The following is a 5,069-nucleotide window of genomic DNA, read 5'->3' on the forward strand; positions in this document are numbered from 1 at the left end:
GGCATAAATAGGACCTATTGACAACTCCCTTGGCTTAAAGTACACTCCTGATTGTCGCATGATCTCTGGAACCCTTTGTATTACTGTTCTCATTTTTTCTCTATTTTTTTGAAGGACTTTTAGTAGCTCTTTTAAATCTGGCAACATATTGCTAAAATGTTCTTCTATCTCCAGCTCCAATAGCACACGTTCCTCAAATTCAAAGCCTGTGCTTGGCTGATTCTCCGAAATTCTTCAACCAAAAAAAAAAAAACAAGAAAAGAAATTGTAATACATCCCTAGCAGCAGGCTTAAGCGAAGAATGATTCAGCCCAATATATATATATATATATATAGATTTATATATATATCCTTAATGAATGAGTAATGACAGTCATATTTCCTTAATGAATGAGTAATATACGCTTGTCTAAGTGACTAGCTTTGAAGAGTCACATATTTTATAGCAGATAGTTAAGCTTCAACAGGAAAGCTGTATAAGTGAAGGTTGTAGTGCTTCGCGATCAGTACATATACGGCATAGAATAATAACAAAAAAACAAAAAACAAACAAAAAAAACAAACAAAAGAAGAGAGAAAGAAAAGACGAAATGAAAGGAATTGAAAAATAGAGGAAAATAAGGAAAAATAAAGAAAGTTTTATTTATCTTGTTAAGTAGTTTGAGGTAAGTAGATATTCCAACGTACATCACTTGAACAATAGTATGTTTTTAATCAATGGTTTTAGTTGACATATATGTTAATGTTGACTTGTCTTATGAAATTTTAGAAGTGTTTTCTGGTATGATGTTAACTCTTGTATTTATTATGAACTAAATGAGATAGTGATAATGGCTAAATCATTGAGGAACAATAGATTCTAAGATAGAGGCCACATAAAAAAGATTCAGCTTACACAAGACTAATGCTATATAACAGGTGTCAAAATGTTAAAGAAAAGTATTTTGAAAGTGCAAATTATTCTGGATACTGATAGAGCTTGCACTAACATAGTTCTTGTGATGCAGGTGTAATACCCTAAACCTTAAGTCTAAGAATATGTTTCATGTATGACAAGGAATTATTGAGATTCCTTATTTAAGTTAATGGTCAACGACTTTGTGATTACTCGATTATTTTGATAATTAACTTATGATATTCTACAATGTGCCAGAATAAAGGATAATTAATTTTAAGCCTTAGAGATTTGAGAAAGTGCGAGTTACTCAAACTTCTAAACCATTATGGTACGAGACATTACTTGAAAGCAATGGTATAAATTGTTTTTACATGAGAGAAGGTCTAGATTAGTGAAATAAAATTCCGAATAGAATTTCTAGCATCAAATTCTTAATCAGACCATCGCAATTAGTCAAGTAGGAAACTTTAACAAAAATCTAATTTCGGGGCAAAATTTACAAGTTTGGCAAAGTATGGAACCTAAGACATATTTCTTTTTGAAAACATGGGGTCCAAAACATGATTTTAAAAATGTTAGGGGTCAAAATCTAATTTTGGGGTAAAATTTACAATTTTGGCAAAGTATGTGTTAATGTAATGATTTCTTTTCTTGATTTCTTAATTGTGTAGTTAATGTAATGGTTGACTTTAGATGTTTCCTTGTCTAGTATCATGTAATCTCTATATAATGGCTCTAAGAGCGTCCTTGTAGAATATACAAAAATTACACAAATACAATTCTTTCTTCTTTATCTTGGTATCAGATCAGGTTAATTGCCTTGGGAAAATCATAGAAATATAATTCGTTCTTCTTCTTCTTTATCCAAAGGTGAATTGCCTTGAAAAAAAAAGGATTTGCTGAACCATTACCCACGAAACATTACATACATCCTCCTGCAAAACATTAGCCCCCAAAACCAAGATTCTGCCCACATCCTTCATCGTTGCTGAACCAAGCTTCATGCATATGGCCTACATTTATCACAAACGAAGTATGCTTTTGATCTCATTGCCAAAGTAGGATTGACAAATAGCACGACTGCTCCTCGAGCAAAATGTCCAGCTTTCTCCTTTAGATGGTACTCATCTCACAGATTCGACCTTGTATCGAACCTTGGTGGGAAGTCTTGTTTACCTAACGGTTACCCGTCCTGATATTGCATATGTTGTTCATTTGGTCAGTCAGTTTCTTTCTGCTCCCCGATCGACTCATTTTGCTTCTGTTATTCGTATCCTAAGATATGTAAAGAGTACCATGTTTCATGGATTGTATTTTTTCTCTAGTTCTTCTTTAGATTTAGAATGTTATTGTGACGCAGATTAGGCATGGGATCCTACAGATCGTCGCACTACCACTGGCTACTGTTTCTTTCTTGGTTCATCACTCATTTCTTGGTGAAGTAAAAAGCAAACTATTGTCTCCTGCTCCAACACAGAGGCTGAATATCGAGCTCTTGCAGATGCAACATCCGAACTACTATAGTTACGATGGCTCCTTCAAGACATGGGTGTTTTTCATCATTCAAGCACTCCCATTTATTGCAACAATCAGAGTGCTATTCAAATAGCTCATAATTATGTCTTTCACAAATGCGTTAAACATATTGAGATCGATTGTCACTTCGTTCGTCATCATTTGCTCAATAAAAGTCGACAACTTGTTCCCGTTCACACTACATCCCAAAAGCCTGACATCTTCACCAAGTCAAATCCACCTAGTCAATTTCTTGCTCAAGTCTCCAAACTCAAGTTGGCTTCTACAACACCATCTTGAGTTTGAGCGGGGGTGTTAATGTAATGATTTCCTTTCTTGATTTCCTTCCCGATTTCTTAATCGTGCAATTAATGTAATTGTTGATTTTAGATGTTTTCTTGTCTAGTATCCTGTAATCTCTATATAAAGGCTTTAAGAGCGTCCTTGTAAAATATACAAAAATTATAGAAATACAATTCTTTCTTCTTCTTTATCTGTATGGAACCTAAGACAATTCTTTTTGAAAACATGGGGTCCAAAACATGATTTGTCAAAAATAGAAGAGATGGTGGGTTTCTAAAAGTTCTGATTGGGTGCTAGAGTGCACCACCCAAGAAACCTAGTTAGATTTTAGCTTAACAGGAAAAAACTAAAAAAGAAAAAAAAGAGAGAGGAAAGAGAGAATGAATTAAAGGACACCCATCTGATTTTTAGAGTCTAAAATCAAATCTTTTTCATCTCTCTCACTGTCTCCTCAACTATTCCCGCATCTCTCTAAACCCCTTACAAAAAAACCACTTTCCACATCTCCAAACTTGAAATTTCTTCATCCTTTCTCTTCCTAATCCATAGAGGAAGCAAACCATTGCTTTTCTCCTTGTTATAAACACGTTTGGTAGCCTAAAAACCCTTCCAAAATTGCTGTTAAATTGGAATCCGAGAAGAAGGATTAAGCTCCTTCAACATAGAGTTGGGTTTTAGTAAGGTAGCTCGCTCAATCACTTTCACAATACATTTTCTTCTATTAGCAGCAACTAACACGAAGTTTCTTGTGTTTTGTCTTCAATATTATCTCTCAAATGCATCCATCCATGATCAGTCATATCCTCACTCTTAAAGCTACAAGTTTGAACTTCTAAAAAACCGAACTATCTATTAATCTTCAAAGGTAAGACTCTTAACTTTTAGAGCTTTAGTGTTGAGGTTTAATGAGTTAGTCCTATGACTTTGGATTGAGTTTTGGTTGATTTGAACTTAATGAACTTGAAATACAATGTTGATTCAAGTGTTTGCATGTGAGTTTTAAACATAAAAGTTTTTCATCTTATATGTTTGTTGAAATGAACATGAATGAGTTTCTAAACTAATTTTACATTTTAAATTTTTCAGAATCGTTTCTATACTGTTTTGCCTCGTATTATTTTACCTTTAAAATAGACATCCTAAGCTTTAAGTGGTTTAAGAATCATGGAAAAAGGATTTTTTTTTACAATTATTTATGATTTTCACATGTTCGTGCAAAAATCTGTCAAATTCCTAACATAAATTTTGGTCTGGAGTTCAGGCTAATTTTGATGAGTCTAATGAATCTAAAACCTAGCTTATAATATCTCTAAAGAAAGCCTCATGAGTCTACTTTGATTTGACAGTAGTTTTGTAATTTTTGGAATTTCCTACAATTTATCATAAATTTGCTCGTAACTGAGGTCGAATCAGCCCATTTGACAGAGTTTGTGTTAAGAGACCAACTTTTGTAACTTTGAGAAATTGAAACTTGGACTATGTTTTGAGATTTTGTGGCTTGATTTTGCTAAGATGTTCACGCATGAGGATCTTAATAAAAGTTTATTATCAGATAGATTTATAACAGAGAATGACTAAAAAGGATATGCAGATTATGATTTTGAATGTGAATATTAACTTTTGGTTTTACAATGTTAGTTTGATTTTGATATATGACCAGCCTAAGCATAAGATGTTTTGTGATGGAATTAAAGCCAATAATTATTAATAAATAATTCCTAATTGGACTAGTTACGTTAACCTATTAATTTCTTAAACTTCTTGTTAGTTTAGAGATTGTCTATTAAATAGCCCCTTGAAGAAGTTGAACCCAACACCGCTTTTTGAAAATTCTAATCTAAAGGGTGAAATTCCAATAGGTGAGGTTCATCATTTATCTAAACTCGTGAGAACGAAATTATTTCTTAGGGCGTAATCGGTCTATAGACTTGACACACATGATTTTAGACAAGTGTGTGCCTCGAAAGAAAAGGATCAATATTAATTAAAGTGAATGTGATAACAGGATCTCGGACATCGTGGAATTGAGGATCTCAATCCTTATCTTATTCAAGAGTAGTTTTTCTCCAAGAAAGGTAATTACAGGTACTCACCTACAACACAAGCACAAAGTATATCTATAATGATGTGTATAAATATACTATGAAAATTCTTTATGATATTATGTACTTGTTTGTGCATATCTATGCTATTCAATTATGTCACTTGACTTTCAAGTCCATTTGATGTGACATGCTTTCTTGTCGTGATTTTAATACGAGGCTTAAAAAAAAGTGATGTTTTTAAGCGTCGTACCGAGACCAAGATCTCTCCATATTGATGTTATGTACCGAGACCCAGGTCTCTTTATGTT

This window comes from Morus notabilis, unplaced genomic scaffold (assembly GCF_000414095.1).
Source record: "Morus notabilis unplaced genomic scaffold, ASM41409v2 Scaffold4, whole genome shotgun sequence".
NCBI lineage: Eukaryota > Viridiplantae > Streptophyta > Magnoliopsida > Rosales > Moraceae > Morus > Morus notabilis.